We start from the raw sequence: 25,319 nt of genomic DNA on the forward strand, positions 1-25,319 counted from the left end.
TTTCACTATTTCTATCACCATTATACTGGAGGTCTTAATTAGCACATGAGGACAATACAAAGAAATATAAAACATAAAAACGGGCTGGGCACGGTGGCTCATGGCTACAATCACAGCACTTTGGGAGGCCGAGGCAGGTGGATCATCTGAGGTAGGGAGTTCAAGACCAGCCTGGGCAATGTGGTGAAACCTCATCTCTACTAAAATACAAAATAAATTAGCCAGGCATGGCAGCATGCTCCTGTAGTCCCAGCTACTTGGGAGGCTGAGGCAGGAGAATTGCTTGAACTCAGGAGGTGGAGGTTGCAGTGAGCCAAGATTGTACCACTGCACTCAAGCACTCCAGCCTGGACGACAGAGCAAGATTTCATCTCTCAAAAAAAAAAAAAAAAAATTAGCTGGATGTGGTGGCGCATGCCTGTAATCCCAGCTACTCGGGAGGCTGAAACAGGAGAATCACTTGAACCCAGGAGGTTGCAGTGAGCTGAGATCGTGCCATTGCACTCTAGCCTGGGCAAAAGAGTGAGACTCTGTCTCAAAAATAAATAAATAAATAAATAAATAAAACCCATAAAAATTGGAAAGGAAGAATAAAGCTGTCATTATTCACAGATAAATGCTTTCCATGGTGAAAGAAAATGAGCATATGTATGGCATACATTACTCAAGAAAAGCCAGCACAGAGGGTAAACAAGAAGTAGACAGGAGAATTACCCAGTAAAAAGACTTTATATGCTAGGCACAGAGCCACCATGCTAATAACAATACATTCTTAAAAATAAGAGTAATTTAAATCAAGAAAAAGCTCAAGCTTTAAAGTTTGTTTCAAACCACTTCAATAGAGTGTTCAAATGCCAGTAGAAATAGACCAAAAAGATTTTCCAGTCAATTGGTTGAAAATACCCTTACCATACATTTAAGAATTGCCTTAGATGCTGAGTTTGCAAGTCTTACAATATTGTTAGTTTTTGTGAGGCCTGACTCAGGGTACATCAGAAAAGAAAAGCAAAATATTGTGTATAAAGCCACCAAGAAAACCACATAGAGACAACAGATCTCAATATACCCCAAATCACGTCTTAGGCATTTAGATAAATAACAGAATATTCAGTGTCAGGAGCTTTTCAATTATTTTTAAAAGCTTTTGGTTTTAAAATTTAGCATAAACAAAATGAAAAAACTTCAGACTACTTTTCTAGGAAAATTATTTTGATCACAACTTGTCAGTATGTGAATAAGTAACAAACATAAAGTCTTAAAAACGTTATTTGAAGGCCAAATATAATTTTTCTATAAACTACATCCACAGAAAAATGTCTATCCTTCTTTGCCCCATATTTTCCTTTGGTTGTTGTTCGAGCATCTCCTTGTGATATAAAAAGCTGGCACAAATGGCTATTACCATGAATTAATTTTTAGAAAGGTAAAAATAGAAAAGTAAAATCTTAAACCTCATATGATTGAGTCAACAATTGGAACAAAAAATTTTCTGAAATGATGAAAACATTTAAAAGGACAACTGAAAGTAAAAGTAGATGTTCTGATATAAGGCAGAGTAAAATAGCAGTTTGGAAGTAATAAACATTTCCTAGCAGTCAGTGATGCAGAACTAAAATACTATCTTATTCAAAAGCCATGACTACATTGAACCTATCATACTGGACTCAGCAATTTCTTTCTGAAGACTTTTATTAGGTTGTAAAACTTTGTAGCATTTCTTACTGCATGGGAAACCAATTTTCAGAAGATATTCCCTAAATACATTAAAGTGCAAGTCTTAGCTATGCAGATATTCTACTCCTAAAAGTAAAACGTAAACTGGGCTATGTATCAAGAAGATGTCTGTCAATAGTAACACCTCAATAATGCAATTTTACATGTGAATTGAATCAGCCTATTGTAAAAGTTTTTTTGTTTTGTTTTGGTTTTTTGTTTGTTTGTTTTCCCCAAAAGCTTTTCCCGGCCAGGTGTGGTGGCTCACGCCTGTCATCCTGGCACATCAGGGGCCCAAGGCAGGAAGATACCTGGGGGCCAGGAGTTCAAGATCAGCCTGGGAAACACAATGAAATCCCATCTCTATTTCAAAAAATAAATCAATAAGGCTTGCCCTTACTTCATATAACCATTATTTACTAATAGGACATCATGGTTTAAAAATAAAAATGTACCTGACATTGTAGCATACAAAAGAGACTTTTATACTGTATCAGTTTAGAAAGTTTTAGGTTGTAAGTAACAGTCAACCCAGTTCACAATAGCATAAACAAATATGGATAAATTTCTCACAAGACACAACATCTTGAACAGAGTAACTGCTAAAGTTGGTTCACTAATCAATGATGTAATCAAATTTTCAGTATGTTTTCTCCACCATCCTAAGTGTGTTAACTTTTTGTATTCATTTTTATTGCCTAATGGTTCCAAGATGGTCACTTCAGCTTTAAGCATCACATCTAAGGTCAAATCCAGAAAAGGGGTTACACCCCAGCCCTGTCCTACCCTTTTATCAGAAAAGAGGAAAGTCTTCCGTGAAGTCCCCCCGCAGACTCATGAACTAGAATTGTATTACATGGCCACTGTAGCAGTAAGAAAGTTTAGAAAATCTAGTATTTAACTTTTCTAATATTTATGGTAAAAGTAAGGAATAGATATTGGATTAGATAACCAATAGCGTCTGTCACAGTCCTCAACCCAACATGCACATGCACACTTCTTGTCACACCTATGCATTAAACAGAACATACTCATTCTCTCCTCAAGAAAGACAACCCTCCTATCTCATCCAATTACTGCAAATAGCTTTAAACAGAATCCCTGGGTGATTTTCTATCTGCTATATCAAGTCCAAATATGGCAATTCCTGTCTGACCATCTGAATAGCTAAAAGGTATCGGTCTCTAGACCATCCTCCTTTGTTAATATAACTGTGAAAAAGAAAGGACAGAGTAACCCCCTTAAAATTCCCATTCAGAAAAGGGAATAATGGGAAGCACACAGTTGTCAACAGCCCACAATCCACACTGTATCTTAAAGACAGAAACGGCAGATTCTTTGGCAGGCAGTAAGGTAAATTCCTTGGTTAGTCAATCTGCTAGGTCCTGGTATAAGTCTCAGGAGCATCTGCTTTGTCATTGTCCTCTTTGGCCACATCTAAGGTAGTTTCTAAACAGACACCCTTCCCAGGGGCTCCACAGCTTTTGTAGCCCACTTCACACTGGTTTGACTTAGAGTGGTGGATATGAGAATTGCCTGGAGGGAAAAACTTCTGTTTTGTTTGCTTCACATCAACTCCTTGTGTGAATAACCTAAAAAAAAAAAAAAAAAAAAAATTCCACAGTAGAATGTTTCACCCTATAATGGGTGAGTGACATTGGGAGAAAAATCATTGTGTCTACTTTCTTCATCTATATATGAGGGCAGAGTTAGAAGGGGACACAATGATAATGCCTCATTCAAAGGGATATCTGAGTATCAGATGAATTTATACATGTAAAATGCCTGGAACGTAGGCAGGATTCAACAAGTGCTAGCTATTATCATTACTTTTAATTGGGAAACTTAAATAGTGTATGACCACCTAACTCCTACCAAATGGGGAAAAATCCAAGGCCTTTCCTCTAAGGACTAGAACCAGATAAGGATGTCCACTCTCACTACTGTTATTTGACATAATACTGGAAGTCCTGGATGGAGCAATTAGACAGGAAAAAGAAATAAAGAGAATCCAAACTGGAAAGGAAGAAGTCAAATTAGCCTTATTTGCAGATGACATGACCTTATACATAGAAAAACCTAAAGACTCCACCAAAAAAAAAAAAAAAAAAAAAAAAAAGTTTGAGCTGAGAAACTCAGTAAAGTTGCAGGAGGCAAAAATCAACATACAAAAATCAATACTATTTCTATATGCCAAAAGCAAACAATCTGAAAAAGAAATCAAAAAAGCAATCTTGAGGGGTAGAGCAAGATGGCAGAATAGAAGGTCCTACCAATCATCCCCCCTGCAGGAACACCAAATTCAACAACTATCTACGTACAAAGAAAGCACCTTATAAGAACCAAATATCAGGTGAGCCTTCACAGCACCTGATGTTAACTTCACAGTTCTGAAAGAGAAACTTAAGAGAGTAGGAAAGAATTTTGAATCATTGATGCTACTCCTCCCCTATCCCATCACAGTAGTCAAGTGGTGTGAAGAAATCTGCGTGCTTGGGGAGATTGAGAACACAGAGACTGTGAGCCTTTACATTGAACTCAGTGCTCTAACAGTATAAAGCAAAACTGGGCTGAACTTAGCTGACACCCAGCTACAGAGGGAACATTCAGATAAGCCCTAGCCAGAGGAGAATCACCCATCACAGCAGCTGGAACTTGAGTTCTAGCAAGCTTTATCATTGTGGCCCGAAGTGCTTTGGGGCTCTAAATAAACTGTAAAGGCAGTCTAGGCCCCAAGAACGGCAAGTTTTAGTGTTGACTTGGGCTTGAAGCCAGTGGACTTGCCAGTCATGAGACTTACTGAGACACAAGGCTGGGCATCTAAGGGAGTGCTTGCACTACCCCTCCCCCAACCCCAGGCAACACAGCTGTGACTCCATAAAAGTCACAAAAGAGCCACAAGCTGTGTTGCCTGGTGTTGAAAAGGGGGTAGTGCAAGCACTCCCTTTCCACCTGAGAGGAGAGGAGAGGGAGAGTAAAGAGGAATTTTGTCTTGCACCTTGGACACCAGCTCAACCACAGTAGGATACAATACTAGTCAGAACTGTAAGGCCCCCATTCCAGTCCCTAGCTCCCAGATGACATTTCTAGACACACCCTGGACCCGGAGGGAACCTGATTCCTTGAAAGGAAGGACCTATTCCTGGCAGGATGCATTATCTGCTGGCTAAAGAGCCCTTGAGACCCTGAATAATCAATAGTGATACTCAGGTAGTACGGTATGGGCCTTGGGTGAGACTCTGAGACACACTGGCTTCAGGTGAGACCCAGCACATTCCCACCTGTGGTGGCTATGGTAAGAGATTCCTTCTGCTTGAGAAAAGCAGAGGAAAAAGTGGAGACTTTGTCTTGCATCTTAAGTACAAGCTCTACCACAATGTGGTATAGCACCAATCAAGCTCTTGGGGTCCCTGATTCCAGGCCTTGGCTCTTGCATGGCATTTCTGGACATGGCCAGGAGGGACCCCACTTCCCTGAAGAGTGAGTCCCAGGCCTGGTAGCATTCACCACAAGCTAACTGAAGAGCCCTCAGGCCTTAAGTGAACACTGGTGGTAGCCTAGCAGTACCCCCTGTGGGCCTTGGGTGGTAGTGACCATAAGGTGAGGGTCTTCTGCCTGTGAAAAGGAGAGGGAAAAGTGAGAACTGCTTTTGATGGTTTGAAAGCCCACTTAGCCACAGTGGAATACAACACCAGGTAGACTTCTAAGGTTTTTGACTCCAGTCCTTAGCTCCCAGATGGCATCTCTGGACCTGCCCAAGGCCTGCAGGAACTTGCCCCCTGAAGGGAAGGACACAAGCCTGGTTGGCTTCACTAGATGTTGACTGTAGAGCCCTAGGGCTTTGAATGAACATAGGTGGCAGCCAGGTACTGGGCCTTGGGCAAGACCCAGTGCTGTGCTGGATTCAGGTCTAACCCAGCACAGTCCCACTGGTGGTGGCCATAGGGGTGTTTGTGTCACCCTACTTCCAGCCAGAGGTGGCTCAGCACAGACAGAGAAACTCCATTTGCTTGGGAGAAAGTAAGGGAAGAGAATAAGAATCTCTGCCTGGTAAACCAGAGAATTTTTCCAGATTTATCCAATATCACCAAGATGGTACTTCTACAAGTCTGCAAGAACCACAGCATTACTGGGCTTGAGGTGCCCCGTAATGCAGATATGGCTTAGATCTTAGATCACGACACTCAAAGTCCTTTTGAATACCTGGAAAGCCTTCCCAAGACAGGTGGATACAAACAAGCCTAGACTGAGAATACTGCAATGAATACCTAACTCTTCAATGCCCAGACACCAGCGAATATCCACAAGCATCAAGACTATCCAGGAAAACATACCCTCACCAAATGAACTAAATAAGCTGCCAGAGACCAATCCTGAAGAAACAAAAATACATGACCTTTCAGACAGAATTTAAAATTGCTGTTTTGAAGAAACTTAAAGAAATTCAAGATAACACAGAGAAGAAATACAGAATTATATCAGATAAATTTAACAAAGAGATTGAAATAATTGAAAAGAATAAGTAGAAATTCTGAAGGTGAAAAATGCAATTGACATATTGAATAATGCATGAGAGACTCTAATAGTAGAACTGATCAAGCAGAAGACAGAATTCGTGAGCTTCAAGACAGGCTATTTGAAAACACAGTTAGACACAGATTAAAACAAAATAAAGAATGAAGCACACCTACATTATCTAGAACATAGCCTCAAAAGGGCAAATCTAAGAGTTATTGACCTTAAAGAGAAGGTAGAGAAAGGGGTAGAAACTTTATTCAAAGGGATAATTAGAGAGAAATTCATAAACCTAGAAAAACATATTAATAACCAAGTACAAAAAGGCTGGCTGGGTGTGGTGGCTCACACCTGTAATCCCAGCACTTCAGGAGGCTGAGGCAGGTGGACCATTTGAGGCCAGGAGTTTGAGACCAGCCTGGCCAACATGGCAAAATCCTGTCTCAAATACAAAATCAGCTGGGTGTGGTGGCACACACCTGTGCTCTCAGCTACTTGAGAGGCTGAGGCATGAGAATCATTTGAACCTGGGAGGCAGAGGTTGAGGTGAGTCGAGATTGCACCACTACACCCCAGCCTGGGCAACAAAGCAAGATTCTGTACCCACCCCCCTGTCAAAAAAAAAAAAAAAAAGTAATAGCCTTTAATGTAAGTGGACTAGACTCTTCAATCAAAAGACAAGGTGGCTGAATGGATAAGAAAAAAACAAAAAAACAAAAACAAACCAAAAAAAAAAAAAAACAAAAACCACAAGACCCAATGATCTGTTGCCTATAAGAAACACACTTTACCTATAATGACACACATAGACTGAAAATAAAGAGACAGAAAAAGATATTTCATACCAACAGAAACCAAAAAAGAGCAGGAGTGCTATACATATATCAGACAAAATAGATCCCATGACAAAAACTTTAATAAGAGACAAAGAAGGTCATTATATAACAATGAAGGGGTCAATTCAGCAAGAGAATATAACCATTTTAAATATATATGCACCCAACACTAAAGCACCCAGATATATAGAGCAAATATTTGAGCTACAGAAAGAGATAAACTCCAATATAATAATAGCTGGAGATTCAACACCCCACTTTAAGCATTGGACAGATCTTCCAGGCAGAAAATAAACAAAGAAACATCAGACTTAATCTGTGCTATAGACCACATGGACCAAATAGATACATACAGAACATTTAATCCAACAGCTACAGAATACACAATCTTTTCCTCAGCACATGGGTCATTCCCAAGGATAGACCATATGTTAGGTCAAAAAACAAGTCTTACAATATTTTAAAAAACTGAAATAATATCAAACATCTTTTCTGGCCACAATGGAGTAAAACTAGAAATCAATAATGAGAGGGATTTTGGAAACTATACAAACACATAGAAATTACATAATAGGCTCCAGAATGACCAGTGAGTCAATGAAGAAATTAAAAAGGAACTGAAACATTTCTTGAAACAAATGATAATGGAAACACAACACGCCAAAACCTATGGAATATAGCAAAAACAGTACCGAGAGAGAAGTTTATAGCTATAAGCACCTACATTTAAAAAGTAGGAAAACATCAAATAAACAAGCTAATGATGCATCTAAAAGAAATAGAAAAGCAAAAGCAAACTGAACCCAAAAATCAGTAGAAGAATAAAGAGCAGAGATAAAATTGAAATGAAGAAAATACAAAAGATCAATGAAATAAAAAGCTGGTTTTTTGAAAAGATAAACAAAACTGATAAACCTTTAGCCAGACTAAGAAAAAAAGAGGAGACACAAATAAATAAAATCAGAGATGAAAAAGGAGACATTACAACAAATACTGCAGAAATTCAAAGGATCATTAGAGGCTACTATGAGCAAATATATGTCAATAAATTGAAAAGCCAAGAAGAAATGGATAAATTCCTAGATATATACAACCTACCAAGATTGAACCATGAAGAAATCCAAAACCTAAACAGACTAATAACAACTAATAAGATCAAAGCCATATTAAAAAGTCTCCCAACAAAGGAAAGCTTGAGACCAATGACTTCACTGCTGAATTTTATCAAACATTTAAAAAATAACTAATACCAATACTACTCAAACTATTCTGAAAAAGAAAGGAGGAAGGAATAGTTCCAAGCTCATTCTACAAGGTCAATATTACCCTCATATCAAAACCAGATAAAAACACATTTAAAAAAAAAAAGCTGTAGTCCAATAGCCCTGGTTAACACTGATGCAAAAATCTTCAACACAACACTGGCAAACCAAATTCAATAACATACTAAAAATATCATTTGTCATGACCAAGTGAGATTTATCCCATGGATGCAAGGATGGTTCAACATACATAAATCAATGTGATACATCATATCAATAGAACGAAGAACAAAAATAATATGATTATTTCAATTGATGCTGAAAAAGCATTTGATAAAATTCAACATTTCATTGTGATAAAAACTCTCAAAAACCTGGGAATAGAAGGAACATACCTCAACATAATAAAAGCTATATATGACAGACCCATAGCTAGTATCATACTGAATGTAGAAAAACTGAGTCTTTCTTCTAAGATCGGGAAGATGACAAGGACGCCCACTTTCACCACTGTTATTCAACATGGTATTGGAAGTCCTACCTAGAGCAATCAGACAAGAGAAAGAAATAAAGGGCATTCAAATTGGAAAGGAAGAAATCAAATTATCATTGTTTGCAGATGATATGATCTTATACTTGGAAAAACCTAAAGACTTCATCAGAAAATTTAGAACTGCTAAACCAATTCAGCAAAGTTAGAGGACACAAAATCAACAAACAAAAATTAGTAGCATTTCTATATGCCAAAAGTGAACAATCTGAAAATGAAATCAAGAAAGTAATCCCATTTACAATAACTACAAATAAAAAAAAGTATCTAGGAATTCATTTAATCAAAGAAGTGAAAGCTCTCTACAATGAAAACTATACCAATGCAAGAAATTGAAAAAGACACAAAAAATGGAATGATATTTCATGTTCATAGATTGGAAGATTCAATATTGTTAAAATGTCCACACTACACAAAGCAATCTACAGATGCAATGCAATCTCTATCAAAATACCAATGACATTCTTCACAGAAATAGAAGAAACAATCCTAAAATTTATATGGAACCAGAAAAGACCCAGAATAGCCAAAGCCATCCTAAGCAAAAAGAACAAAACTGAATAAATCACATTACTTGACTTCAAATTACACTGCAGACTTATTGTAACCAAAACAGCATGATACTGGCATAAAAACAGATACATAGACTAATGGAACAGAATAGAGGACCCAGAAATAAATCCATACATTAACTCATTTTTGACAAAGGTGACAAGAACATACTTGGGGAAAGGACAGTCTCTTCAATAAATGGTGCTGGGAAAACTGGATATCCATATGCAGAAGAATGAAACTTGACCCCTATCTCTCACCATATACAAAAATCCAAATCAAAATAGGATTATAGACTTAATTCTAAGATGTCAAACTATGAAACTACTAACAAAAAAATTGGGGAAACTCTCTAGGACATTGGAGTAGGCAAAGATTTCTTGAGTAGGCTGCGCACAGTGGCTCACGCCTGTAATCCCAGCACTTTGGGAGGCCAAGGTGGGTGAATTATGAGGTCAGGAGATTGAGACCATCCTGGCTAACATGGTGAAACCCCGCCTCTACTAAAAATATAAAAATTTAGCCAGGCGTGGTGGCAGGTGCCTGTAGTCCCAGCTACTTGGGAGGCTGAGGCAGGAGAATGGCATGAACCCAGGAGACAGAGCTTGCAGTGAGCCAAGATCATGCCACTGCATTCCAACCTGGGTGACAGAGTGAGACTCCATCCCAAAAAAAAAAAAAAAAAAAAAAAAGGTTTCTTGAGTAATACCCCACCAGCACAGGCAACCAAAGCCAAAATGGACAAATGGGATCATATCAAGTTAAAAGGTTTCTACACAGCAAAGGAAACAATCAACAAAAGGCTTCTCCACAGCAAAGGAGATACTCAAAAAAGAAACAATCCACAGAATGGAGAAAATATTTGCAAACTGCCCATCTGACAAGGGATTATAACCAGAATATACAAGGAGTTCAAACAACTCTATATGAGAAAAAGCCTAATAATCTGGTATGAAAATGGACAGAAGATCTGAATGGACATTTCTCCAAAGAAGACATACAAATGGCATACAGACATATGAAAAGGTGCTCAACATAACTGAACATCAGAGAAATACAAATCAAAACTACAATGAGATATCATCTTACACCAGTTAAAATGGCTTTTATCCAAAAGACAGACATTAACAAATGCTGGAGGAGATATGGAGAAAGGGAAACACTCACATACCGTTGGTGGGAACCACTATGGAGAACACTTTGGAGGTTCCTCAAAAAACTAAAAATAGAGCTACCATATGACCCAGCAATTGCACTCTGAGATATACACCCAAAAGAAAGGAAGTCAGTACATCGAAGAGATATCTACACTCCCATGTTTACTGCAGCACTATTCACAAGAGCTAAGATTTGGAAGCAACCTAAGCATCCATCAACAGATGAACAGATAAAGAAAATTTGGTACATACATACAATGGAGTACTATTCAGCCATAAAAAATGAATGAGATCCTATAATTTGCAACAACATGGATGGAACTGGAGGTCCCTATGTTAAGTGAAACAAGCCAGGCACAGAAAAACAAACTTCGCATGTTCTCACTTATTTGTGGGAGCTAAAAATTAAAACAATTTAACTCATGGAGGTAGACAGTGGAAAGACGATTAACAGAGGCTGGGAAGGGTGGAGCAGGGGGCTGATTGGGAGAAGTGTGGATGGTTAATGGGTCCAAATTACTTAGAAAGAATCAATAAGACCTAGTATTTGCTAGCACAATAGGGTGACTATAGTAAAAAATAATGTAATTGTACATTTAAAAATAACTAAGAGTATAATTGGATTGTTTGTAACACACAGGATAAATGCTTGAGGGGATGGATACCCCATTTACCCTGATGTGATTATGCATTGCATGCATGTATCAAAATAGCTCATGTAACCCATAAATATACCATGCTGGCCGGGCGCGGTGGCTCAAGCCTGTAATCCCAGCACTTTGGGAGGCCGAGGCGGGCGGATCACAAGGTCAGGAGATCGAGACCACAGTGAAACCCCGTCTCTACTAAAAATACAAAAAATTAGCCGGGCGCGGTGGCGGGCGCCTGTAGTCCCAGCTACTCAGGAGGCTGAGGCAGGAGAATGGCGTGAACCCAGGAGGCGGAGCTTGCAGTGAGCCGAGATCGCGCCACTGCACTCCAGCCTGGGCAACAGCGTGAGACTCCGTCTCAAAAAAAAAAAAAAATATATATATATATACCATGCTCCCACAAAAATTAAAAATAAAGCAATTTCATTTATAATAACTACAAAAATATATAAAATACCTAGGAATCAATCTAACTAAAGAAGTGAAAGATCTATACAAGCAAAACTATGAAACTCTGATGAAAGAAATTGAAGAGGACACACACACAAAAGGAAAGATATTCCATGCTCATGAATTGGAAGAATTAATATTGTTAAAATGATAAAACTACCCAAAGCAATTTACAGATTCAATGCAATCTCTATCAAAATGTGAATGGCATTCTTTATAAAAATAGGGAAAATTTTCTTAAATTTATACGGAACTACAAAAGACCTAGAATAGACAAAGCAATCCTGAGCAAAAAGAACAAAGCTGAAGGTATCACACTACCTGACTTCAAAATTTACCACAAAGCTATGGTAACCAAAACAGCATGGTACTGGCATAAAAACAGACACATAGACCAATGGAACAGAATGGAAAATCCAGATGTAAATCCACACATTTATTGCCAACTCATCTTTGACCAACGTGCCAAGAACATATAATGGGGAAAGGTTACCAGATGCAGAAGAATGAAACTAGACCCCTAGCTGTCACCACACACCAAAACCAAATCAAAATGGATTAAAGACAAATATTTAATCCCGAAACTATGAAACTACAGAAGAAAACATTGGCGAGATGTTCCATGACATTGGTCTGGGTAAAGATTTTTGGGGTAAGACCTCAAAAGCACAGGCAACCAAAGCAAAAATAGACAAATGGGATTACATCAAGCTACAAAGCTTCTGCACAAGGAAACAATCAACAAGTTGAAGAGACAGCCCACAGAATGGGAGAATATATTTGCCAACTATCCATCTGACAAAGAATTAATAACCAGAATATATATGGAGCTCAAACAACTCAATAGCAAAAAAAACCATATAATCTAAAGTTTAAATGGGCAAAAGACTTGAACAGACATTTCTCAAAAGAAGACATACAAATGGTCAACATGTGAATGAAAAAAACATTCAACATGACTAACAAGAGAAATGCAAATCAAAACCACGATGAAATATCATCTCACCCCAGTTAAAATGCCTTTTATGAAAACGACAAGGAATAAAAGATACTGGTGAGGATGTAGAGAAGGGAAAGCTCTCATACACTGTTGGTGGGAATATAAATTAGTATAGCCTCTATGCAGAACAGTATAGTGGCTTCTCAAAAGCCTAAAAATAGATCTACCATATGATCCAGCAATTCTACTACTGAGTCTACATCCAAAAGAAAGGAAATCAATATATCAAAGGGCTATCTGTACTCCCATGTATATTGCAGCACTATTAGCAATAGCCAAATTATGAAATCATCCTAAGTGCCTATCAATGGATGAATAAAGAAAATAGGATATACGTACACACTGGAGTATTATTCATCCATAAAAAAAGAATGAAATCCCATCGTTTGCAGCAACATAGATGGATCTGGAAGCCAATTATGTAAGCAAAATAAACCAAGCACAGAAAGACAAATATCATGTTCTCACTCATATATAGAAGCTAAAACAAAGTGAATCTCATGAAGACAGAGAGTAGAACAGTGGTTACCAAAGGCCATTAATGATACAGGAGAGGGAAAAAAGGAATATAAATGTATTTATTACCACTAAACTGGACACTTAAAAATGGTAAAGATGGTAAATTTTAAATGTATATTTTATCTCAAAAAAAGTGAAAAAAAATAGTGTATGGTTGCGGTCTCTGCAAATGTAAAATGATTTAATAATAAAGATTCACTTTATATGCTAAATATGAAATAACACAAATTCCCCAAATTAATAATTCATCAAGAATTACAGTTTCAGCCCGATGCAATGGCTTGCAACTACAATCCCAGCTACTTGGGAGGCTGAGGTACAGTATCACCTGAGCCCAGGAGTTCAAGACCAGCCTGGGCAACGTGGTGAGACCATGTGTCTAAAAAAATTTTTTTTTTACTTAGCTGACTGTGATGGCACAGGCCTGTAGTCCCAGCTACTCCAGAGGCTGAGGTGGGAGGATCCCTGGAGCCCAGGAGTTCAAGGCTGTGGGGAGCAATGATCTTGTCACTGTACTCCTGGGTGACAAGAGAAACCCTGTTTCAAAAAAAAAAAGTAGTTTCAAAAGCTGGTTGGAGGCTGGGCACAGTAGCTCATGCCTACAATCCCGGCACTTTGGGAGGCCAAGGCAGGCAGATCATTTGAGGCCAGAAGTTTGAGACTAGCCTGGCCAATGTCGTAAAACCCCATCTCCACTAAAAATACCAAAATTAGCCAGATGTGGTGGTGCATGCCTGTAATTCTACCTACTTGGGAGGCTGAGGCAGGAGAATCACTTGAACCCGGGAGGCAGAGGTTGCAGCAAGCTGAGATCAGGCCACTATACTCCAGCTTGGGCAACAGAACGAGACTCTGACTCAAAAAAAAAGCTGGTTGGTGAATATGATTTATAAACTCTGAGGCTACTGCCACATGGCAATATCAAACTTTCCATTCTTTGCTGACAGAAATAGTCTTGAATTATGCATGTCTCTACAAAATGCTATAGCTCTGTATAGAAATGTAAAGGAGAAAAAAATCACAGTGCTCCCCACCCTCACTACCCTAAGCACTGCCTCTCATACATACCTTGGTCTTTCTAAAGATTTCCCATGTCCTTGAAGCCTAGAAACTCAGTCTACAATCAATATCCAAATAGGGGCCGGGAGCAGTGGCTCATGCCTGTAATCTCAGCACTTTGGGAGGCTGAGGTTGGTGGATCACCTGAGGTCAGGAGCTCGAGACCAGCCTGGCTAACATGGTATACCCCGTCTTGACTAAAAATACAAAAATTAGCCAGGCATGGTGGTGCATGTCTGTGGTCCCAGCTACTCAGGAGGCTGAGGCAGGAGAATGGCTTGAACTCAGGAGGTGGAGGTGCAGTGAGCTGAGATCATGCCACTGTACTCCAGCCTGGGCAACACAGCAAGACTAGGTCTCAGAAAAGAAAAAAAAATCCAAATAGGATATGTCTGTCAACATTGTTCCAGGAAAACTTCTCTGAAATAAGAGGGTCAATCAGCCTAGTTACTTTTCATATGTGTATGCTCTTCTCAGGCCTGGGGTAATTATCATGCCCTCCCACCCACAACACACATACATACACACACACAGACACACACTCTCTCTCTGACCATTTTCCTGAGTATATTTCCTCAGTATATATAATTGGTCATCCTTAACATCTCCTTGCTTACAAAGAAATATTATCTTAAAGTTCCTAATTTTTCCTCAACTTGTATCTATTTTTTCTCCTACTCAAATATTTCTTTCATTTCCATTTTATTTGCTCACCCCATATGCACAAGCCTCTTTTTCCTTTTACCTCCAACTCTCCCATCCTCACTCTCAAACTCTCCTATCCACATTCACTCTATATCCAATTCTTCGACATTTCAGTCATTCTTCCCCTTCTGCCCTATTCGTCAACCTTATCTACTGGAAAGTCTATTTCTTTGAGGACAAACCCTTTTTATTCTAAATTTATTTTTCACTTCTGTGCACTTCACTCTAATAAAAATCTGGTTCTCTTTTAGATTACAAGGTGCCTTTTTCAATAAAACCACTTACTTCACTTAATTTATACTCTTTCTCTAACTCAATAGAAAGAATAACACCCCTTTCCTTGCTCCCACATGCCATTTTCAGATTACCATACTGTAGTCTATTTCTCGTTGTTTGAAATCTCCACCCTATCCCACATTTTGGGGAACCATTCTTAACAATCCCACATGAACACACTGTTCTTTAAATCTGTCCTCCCATCCTTCTCTCTAGTCTTGGTAGAGATGATACATTAAGAGTCCACAATTCAATTTCTGTCAGTGGTAACATATGTGTACTTGGAGAGTATTACAAGAGCCAAGAAAAATTAAATATGTTAATGATGGTCACACGGCCAAGAATGGCATAAATTGGATAAGACCTATGACTATTTCTATGCTCCTAAAATAACTATCATTCTCCATAGTCTTAAAGTTCTATAAGTTTACCTATTCTATCATTAGAAATATATCATGTTAGCCTTAGACATAAATAACCGTCTGCATTTCAAAGTAAGCCATAGCATCATAAGGTTAGAAGACCTCATGATGGGTGTATAAGCGGTAGATAAGCTTTTCTCAGCAGATATTCACTACTTGGAAAGTCTTCTAGAAAGAGGATTCTACAATTTCCAAAAGTAAATAACTACAACCTCAAATATTCTTAATTTCAAAATCTTTGATTTTTCTAATCTACTTTTTTCCTGCTGTTTTTCCCTTGTAGAGGTTAGAAAAGAACAGGTACCATCCTCTGTATGACAGCATCTCATCTACTGGAAAAGCATTATTGTTGCCCCAAGCCTTCATTTCGGTTTTGTTTTTGTTTTTTTTGAAACGGAGTCTCACTCTATTGCCCTGTCTGGAGTGTAATGGCATGATCTTGGCTCAATGCAACCTCCGCCTCCCAGGTTCAAGCAATTCTCCTCCCTCAACCTCCCAAGTAGCTGGGATTACAAGCGCTCACCACCACACTCGGCCATTTTTTAAAATTATTTTTATTTTTTTGTATTTTTGTAGAGACAGAGTTTCACCATGTTGGGCAGGCTGGTCTTGAACTCCTGACCTCTTGATCTGCCCGCCTTGGCCTCCCAAAGTGCTGGGATTACAGGCGTGAGTCACCATGCTCAGCCTAAAACTTTAATTCTATTCACGTTATTTTTAAATCACAAAGACCAGACTTAAACTTAACCAGCAACAGCACTTTGTTGTTTCTATTTTTCTAAATAAATACATATAATTGAACATACTTCTTTTTTTTTTTTTTTTCTTTGAGACAGAGTCTCGCTGTATCGCCCAGGCTGGAGTGCAGTGGCGCGATCTCAGTTCACTGCAAGCTCCACCTCCCGGGTTCACGCCATTCTCCTGCATCAGCCTCCAGAGTAGCTGGGACTACAGGCGCCCACCACCATACCCGGCTAATTTATTTTTGTCATTTTAGTAGAGACGGCGTTTCACCGTGTTAGTCAGGATGGTCTTGATCTCCTGACCTCATGATCTGCCCACCTCAGCCTCCCAAAGTGTTGGGATTACAGGCGTGAGCCACCGTGCCTGGCCTAATTGAACATACTTCTATACATACGGTCTTCTCAAACAGAATTGAAACCCATAAAACTAACATTACAGAATTTTCCATATTGCAGAGACTACCTTATTGTCTCTTAGTTAAATCAAACCAGTGATCTAGGATTATAATTAACAAATTATGGCTACATATATAGCCCCAAAACATTTAAAAGAATGAATACTTACCTGATCTGTCCTTGGATGAAAATTTTTCCTCTAAATTGCAGAGTAGAGAGGAAACTGGTTCTCTTTTATGGTTCACACTATTTCTTCTGCTTTAATAGAATTTGTGGCCACTATAAAGAAATAAGCAAGAACAGAATATTTATATAACAATTTTAGTAATACACGAAGAGAAGGAAAGTAGAATATATATGCAAATTTCATATGAATGTTTTTCTTTTACTTAGTGGTACCTCAAAGGACTTTTTAGTAAGAAGCAGAAGTTTCACTTTGTCGACATGTTTAATTTTTCTCCTTTTTACAACTTTTTAAGTCCCAGAAAAACTACTGTTACTATTTCCAAATAAAAGGCTAGGAGTTGGGTTAAGAGGGAAATATAATTTTACTAAAAGATTAGACGGTGGTGAGGAGCCACTTCATACTATGCAAACAGGGATTTTGGAAGGACGAGGAATTATATTTCTTTTATTATGAAAGTTACTTTTTATGTTTTGTGTTCCCCAAGAAAAAAAATGTTACAGGTATTATCACAGATAGAAGCCTAATATGGCTTGTCATTTTAATAAGGTGGTAGTCTTTGTGGGAAAGAAGAGGAAAAAAAGTAGTATATGATCTATCTTCCATTTAGAAAGTTAATTTTCTCAAAGAGCTTTTACTTTATTTGGCACTAAGATCAAGGCAATAGCTCAGATTACCTTAATCATATCAAAGTGGCATATATTAATACAAATTTTTATTTAAGTCAATAGAATGCAACAATCAATTCTTCAGAAGTTTATGGGCTTTCTGTAGTCAAACAAATAACGAACATAAAAGGTTTAAGAATAATTTTTTTTGTAACTACAAAACATAAAAAATTTATCTACCTTCAAATTTGATGCTGGTTCTTTATTTTTCTGATTCACTTTTAGTCTGTTAGAAAGTAAAAAGATAAATTTTCTCCTTTATGTAAAGATAATCATAGAATCATAAAAATTTAGAGTTAGAAAAAAACTTAGAGAACTTCTAGATAGAGTAAGCACAAGTCTCTCTAAATTAGAGACTTTCATTTATTTGCCATACTCAAAGTTACAGAATGAACTGGAGCTGGAACTCTGGAATCCAGAATGCTTTTCCTACTACTTAATGATTCCTCAAATTTATTTAGGCACAACTTTGTGTACATACGTGAGGCAGTGAGGCACCAGTGTTGAATTTAAAGTCTCTGAATCAGACTCCCCAAGTTTGAATCTCGGTTCCTTACTAGCTGTGTGATCTTGAGCAGGCTACTTAATCCCTCTGTGCCTCGGTTTCTTCATCTGTAAAATGAGATTAATAACTAGAACTCCCCAATGGGATTGCTATGAAAAAATAAATTAGTATATATAAAGCACATAGAATGTGCCTGACATATGGTAAGCATTCAACAAATGTCAGCAAGTACTAGGATTCTTTTAATAAACACATGGATATGTACTTGCTAGGTTTTATTTATTTATTTATTTATTTATTTATTTATTTATTTATTTATTGAGACAGAGTCTTGCTCTGTCGTCCAGGCAGGAGTGCAGTGGCACAATCTTGGCTCACTGCAACCTCCACCTCCCAGTTCAAGCAATTCTCCTGTCTCAGTCTCCTGAGTAGCTGGGACTTCCAGTGTATGCTACCATGCCCAGCTAATTTTTGTATTTTTAGTAGAGACAGGGTTTCATCATGTTGGCCAGGCTGGTCTCAAACTCCTGACCTCAAGTGATCTGGGATTACAGGCATAAGCCACTGCACCCGGCCTGTACTTGCTAGGTTTTAAAATAGCCTACACTATTTTAATTATATTTTAATTTAAAATTTAATATAATTTTAATTATTATAAAATAATTATACCACAATTGGAATAGTAGATCATTTTTGTGTTTTCAATACATGTATATGCACTCGCTGATATTCCATTTTGGCACATGAATTGTGTAGCCAAAGGAATGGGTCTTCATAGAGTACATGCAAAATTCCAAATATTAAACACATAACTGAACTCACTTAAAAACTGAATACCATTCACTTGGTGATCATTTGGGCCCATTAACATACTTAGAACATCTGACATCCAGAGGGATTTTTTTTTTTTTTTTTTTTTTTGAGACGGGTGTCACACTGTCACCCAGGCTGGAGTGCGGTGGTGCAATCTTGGCTTACTGCAACCTCTGCCTCCCAGGCTCAAGCCCTCCTCCCACCTCAGACTCCCGAGCAGCTGGGACCACAAGTGTACACCACCACATCTGGCTAATTTTTAAAATATTTTTGGTGGAGAAGGGGTTTCACCACGTTGCCCAGTCTGATCTTGAACTCCTGAGCTCAAGCGATCTGCCCGCCTCAGCCTCCCAAAGTGCTAGGATTACAGGTATGAGTCACTGCACCTAGCCAGAGGGATCATTTTGTTTGTTTGTTTTTTGAGATGGAGGTCCGCTCTTGTTGCCCAGGCTAGAGTGCAGTGGCACGATCTCAGCTCACTGCAACCTCCGCCTCCCAGGTTCAAGCTATTCTCCAGCCTCAGCCTCCTGAGTAGCTGGGATTACAGGCGCCCACCACCACGCTCAGCTAATTTTTGTATTTTTAGTAGAGACAGAGTTTCGCCCTGTTGGCCAGGCTGGTCTCAAACTCCTGACCTCAGGTCAGAGGGATCATTTTTTTTTATTACCCCTTCCTCTATGTGATAAAATTATTTTTCAGTAATAATCATGAAATGAAACAATAGGAAAGAGACAGTGGAAATTGTCTTTTATTCAACTCCACTTATATACCAATAGAAAATAAAGTATTATAGTACAAAAAAGGAAATTGTAATGAAATTATCATTTTCAAAAAATAAAAAACACATATGCCTACATACTGATTTGTTTGCAGTACGAAATAACATTATACCTCTTACTTTCTTGATTTCTTTTTTAGTTTTGAAGCAACTATTAACAATGAAAAAAGAAAAAAAATCAAAGTTAAATGTATTATTTGAATTCAATTATTCAAGACGGGGCCGAGCACAGTAGCTCATGCCTATAATCCCCAGCACTTTAGGAGGCTGAGGTGGGTAGATAACTTGAAGTCAGGAGCTGGAGACTAGCCTGGCCAACACGGTGAAATCCTGTCCCTACTAAAAAAATAGAAAAATTAGCCAGGCTTGGTACCAGGCACCTGTAGTTCCAGCTACTCGGGAGGCTGAGGCAGGAGAATTGCTTGAACCGGGGAGGCGGAGACTACAGTGAGCCCAGATTGTGCCACTGCACTCCAACCTGGGCAACAGAGCAAAGCCCTGTCTCAAAAAAAATTATTCAAGAGGATACTTCCATGAAACAAAAATATTATACCTCAAAGTTTGCACTATGTTTCACTCTTAAATTTTATAAACAAACACTCTAAGTGGTCACATACAACAATGTTGAAGTAATCAAGTTCTGTTTCTTCATCCTTACAATCACTGTGCTACCATTGTTTACAAAGAATCTACTGTTTAAATGCAGGAATATGGACCATCAGGGTTGCAAACATGAACTGTGCCTAAAGTCTTGAATTACTCTGAACTTTTATGAGTTTACTTGGAAATATATACAATAACTGAGTCCATGTTTACTGAAGGACAATTGTATGAGTGGGAGTTCTCTAAATTAATTTCCATGTAGAGAACACTGTTTATTTAAAAAAATAATTAAAATATGGTGATTTAAAGTTTAAATTTGTATAGTGGCCGGACGCGGTGGCTCACGCCTGTAATCCCAGCACTTTGGGAGGCCGAGGCGGGCGGATCTCAAGGTCAGGAGATCGAGACCATCCTGGTGAACATGGTGAAACCCCATCTCTACTAAAAATACAAAAAATTAGCCAGCTGTGGTGGTGGGCGCCTGTAGTCCCAGCTGCTCGAGAGGCTGAGGCAGTAGGATGGTGTGAACCCGGGAGGCGGAGCTTGCAGTGAGCAGAGATTGCACCACGGCACTCCAACCTGGGTGACAGAGCCAGACTCTGTCTCAAAAAAAAAAAAAAAAAAAAATTCGTATACAGAAATTGTTTAAAATCCAGATCCATAAGAGATTTTTCATGGAGGACTATTTTATTATTGACACAGTTTAGAATTACTGGTACATAAAAATTACTGGAAATAAAAAACAGACTTTTAGTGCGTTTATTGTAGTTTAAATTCTTCACAGATAATGAGAATTACTATTGTCCATACCCAAGATCTACTGTTCTTATTGCCTCACTCTTAGTATTCCATTCAAGGTAAAATCTGCTCTAAGTACTATCTTTGAAGAACGGGCTTGCTGCATTAAGTATTCTTAACCTACTTATGAGAAAACTTTACAATTAATTTTTATTGAGAGCCTACTGAGTCCATGGTATTATGTTTCGTATTGTATCCACACAGACTGCATGCACATGAATGTCACCAGTCAATCATTTTTGCTAAAGCCATCTCAGCAGGATTTTTTAAAAAAACAACTTAGCGGCCGGCTGGAGTGGCTCACACCTGTAATCCCAACCCTTTGGGAGGCCAAGGCAGGCAGACTTGAGGTCTGGAGGTCAGGAGTTCGAGACCAGCCTGACGAACATGGAGAACACCCGTCTCTACTTAAAAAAAAAAAAAAAAAAATTAGCTTAGTGTGTTGGTGCATGCCTGTAATGCCAGCTACTCAGGGAGGCTGGGGCAGGAGAATCACTTGAACCTGGGAGGCAGAGGTGAGCCGAGATCATGCCATTGCACTCCAGCCTGGGCAACAAGAGTGAAACTCCATCTCAAAAAAATAAATAAATAAAAATAAAAATAAAAAATGACTTAGATATTATTGTATGTACTCAAATTTAAAATAAATACCACACAAAGTCACATATATTCAATTTTTCAGGCTTTTACCAACTCAGATTGGCTTTCTACCTGTACATTCCAAATAAGAGAGGTTATATTATAACATTTAGAAGAGCTTTCAAAATACTAACATTTACATCACATTAACAATTTAAGGACTTTGGGCATTATTCAAATTTTCACTAATCACATGGCATCAGATTCATTTGTTCTATTTTCACAAGCAACTATCTCAAGAGAACAAAAGCTTTAACTCTGCTATCAATCTTTTTCAGACATTCACAGAATCAACATCATCTCTATCCTCCCATAATCTTGCAGCTACATTCATGTACAAATGTTCCATTTATGTGATCCTGGTACTCTTGAAAAGGTAGTCTTTTTAACTAAAAGAAAATCTGACTTACCTCAAAAGGTATCTTGGTATGGGATAGAATGCCAACTACAGCCACGTTAGAAACAAACAGGTATGTCTGGCAAGAAAGTGATATACCAAGCTTAAACCCACAGTTCCACCACTGCTTTACAACTCTTATACTTTCCTGTTGCTACTAAGCTCCTTTACTCACAAAATTCCCTCCCATTAGTCACCTGCAGTGTACTGAAGCAGCACCTGTACTATTTATAGCTCCAGGATTCCCCCACCCTCTCCTGTCAATAAGAATCACCTGGGGCAGTTAAAAATAAAAATTACAAGCCAACCCCCTCATATTAGATTTCAAGGGGTTTGAAAGGAGGCTCCAGAATCCTTTTTTTTTTTTTTCTAATCAGCTGAATTTATGACTCACAGAATCTGATTTTAAGCAAGTGTTCCCAAGTGAGTGTTATAAGCCAGGTAAGTTCAAGAATAATGCTCCAAGTGAAAGTGAGATCTGTGGCAGATCTTCACAGTTCCTCTAGATTGATCAGCCTCAAGGGCTATCTGAAAACAAGAGAAGGCCCAGTTTGAAGAATGCAGAATGGCGTCTTGTCCACACTTAAGTTTTCAACACCCTAAAAAATTTATCAAAGTTAGATTTTAGTTTGGGGAGGTGCTGTGAAGTAGGACATCACCAGGGGGCAGCATACAGTTGACAAATTATACATGTTTTGGGATTTTTGACTTCACAGTACAACATGAAATGGTTGCACCTACAATTTCCATAAACTCGGATTACTCAGAAAAGGAAAAAACCCAGAACACTTAAAATACATAGGTAAACGTTATTAGCATGTAATTTTCAACACAATGGCTATTATATTATAAATAGCCATTGTAGAAAAAAATGTTTCCTTGAAGTAGCATGAACCCGAATTCAAAAATATTTTATTAGAATACAAAGATTCCTGGCAGAAATTTGAAGTGGTCTTCAAATTTCTCTCAGCAAGTTTCAAAACACTTGTCATAGTCAGAGTTAATTAGCGTTTTAACTGGATGCTTCTCAATAGTTTCAATCAAATCTTAAGTAGAGTTCTACTAAGGGGCAAAATGGAGTGGATAACAGTTGGGGCAAGGTATGCCAAAGCTTTTTCTAAATAAAGTGTAGGTAGTTAAAATGCTGTCACCGACTGTCAGAAAACTATAGCTTCCCTCCCATGCATCCTCCATTAATTTTTTTTTTTTTTTTTTGAGACGGAGTCTCGCTCTACCGCCCAGGCTGGAGTGCAGTGGCCGGATCTCAGCTCACTGCAAGCTCCGCCTCCCGGGTTCACGCCATTCTCCTGCCTCAGCCTCCCGAGCAGTTGGAACTACAGGCGCCTGCCACCGCGCCCGGCTAGTTTTTTGTATTTTTTAGTAGAGACGGGGTTTCACCGTGTTAGCCAGGCGCCCGTCTCGGCCTCCCAAAGTGCTGGGATTACAGGCTTGAGCCACCGCGCCCGGCCACATCCTCCATTAATTTTTCTTAACCCATCTCCACTTTCTCTTTTCTAGTCCGCATTTCTTCCGTCTAGAAATGTAGAAATATCCTTTGGCAACCCAGGTAGCTTCTACAAGTATCATCTCCAAGTGTTTCTTCCTCTGAAATTCCGCCATTAGAGATTAGAGTTGAGGAGGAAATGCCGAAAGGCGAGGGAGGATCTGAAGAAATTTTACATTTTTTTCCGTTTGCCAAAAGAAGATACTTCCTGTATAAATATTCCCGTATAATTCAAGACCCAGGGGCAATACCAAGAGGTGGTTTTGATGTCCTTCAACTCTACCATTTCCATTATGTCCATTCTAAAAAAGCTACGGCAGAAAGAAAAGACAAAGGACATTCCTGGAAGGCCAACTGGACCTAACCAAATAAAAACACTTTAGAAGAGGTACAAGAATCAGAAATCAAGGCTATCTGCAGAGCCAAAAGCCATTCTGAAACTTCGTGTCCCAGAAACAAGGGTTTCCCATCTTTTCAAATATTTTAACATAAAAATGGCAACACCCTATAGGAAAATGGCTATATTTTTACCAAGAATTGGTGAAGACCAACGATAACAAGCTACTATGAATCTAGAAGCTGCTTAAATGGCCGTATTCACAGCAGACCCTGCAGGCACTAATTAGAAAGAGTTGTACACATTACGTGTGACGGCTTTTTTTTTTTTTTAAACGACAGAGAATATCTGTGGGTGCATCCACATTGCTCAATGACTCCGCTTAACCCACCGGGTAACTGGGAACCATAGCCCCAGGACAGGCTTCTCCACCGGGGCGAAGCTGCCTCCAAGGGGCGCAATGTTACTCTTTATGCATCAAGCACAGATACACATACAGCACATACGCAGGTCGACAGTGTATCTGTGGTACTGGAATTTCATGGGGAAAGGAGATGGGGGCGTGTAAAAAGCCCTTTTAAGAGTCAGATAACGAAAAAGAGAAAAAGAGGAGAAACACTGTCCTACAATGGTCCTGAGCTGAGGCCATCAAATGAATGTACTGACAGGTATTTTTCTCGCAGGCAGCCGACTGAGAGTCAAGGGGCTCTGACTGTGCTATGACTCCGGCCACACAGAGAGAGGCGTTTTCCCCTCGGTGGCCTCCTAGCGTAGGGTGCACTGCGTGCCGTCCTCTCCCTCACCGGGCGCCCCGCGCTGATGAAATGGAACAACTGGGAAAGTGCTCTGAAAACTGCAAAGCGCTGCGCCAAAGCGACGGGAGGTTCCCATTCTCAGCAGTACGAAATCCCCCGGGGGTCCTCCCCTTCCCCGTGAGACGCCCTCGGCCTCCGCACTTGTTGCTTCTGCGCCCCGCCTGCCTCCCTGTCAGACCCACCCTTCGCGGCCCCCTAGCCTCTCCACACGCTCGCACTCAGGTCCCGAGCCTGCCCCGCGACCCCCTCACCCATGCCACGAAGCCCGCGCTCTGCGTGGCAGCCCTGGAGATGGCCGAGCCACCGCCTCCGCCCCCTGCCCAGCTCTGGCCGCCAGCCCCTGCCCGCCGACGCCGCGGTTTCCTAGACAGCCGCGCCACCGTTCCGCAGCCTCGGGAGCGCGCGCGCGCGCGGCCGGCGGGAGGCGAGGGCGCAGGCGCGGGCCCGGCCAAGCCGCCGGCGCGAGGCCGCGC

General features: G+C 39.5%; 1 long non-coding RNA gene across 1 annotated transcript; it reads right to left on the reverse strand.

Moving 5' to 3' along the window:
• Positions 1-13,604: 13,604 nt before the first annotated feature.
• LOC144329997 (uncharacterized) lies at positions 13,605-25,240 on the reverse strand. Its single transcript, XR_013395803.1, has 6 exons — positions 25,098-25,240; positions 22,204-22,269; positions 18,139-18,269; positions 17,838-17,883; positions 16,975-17,084; positions 13,605-13,741 (listed from the first exon to the last, which is right to left on the reverse strand). It is a non-coding gene; the product is annotated as an uncharacterized LOC144329997 (long non-coding RNA).
• Positions 25,241-25,319: the final 79 nt, after the last annotated feature.

Source organism: Macaca mulatta, chromosome 7 (genome assembly GCF_049350105.2).
Source record: "Macaca mulatta isolate MMU2019108-1 chromosome 7, T2T-MMU8v2.0, whole genome shotgun sequence".
NCBI lineage: Eukaryota > Metazoa > Chordata > Mammalia > Primates > Cercopithecidae > Macaca > Macaca mulatta.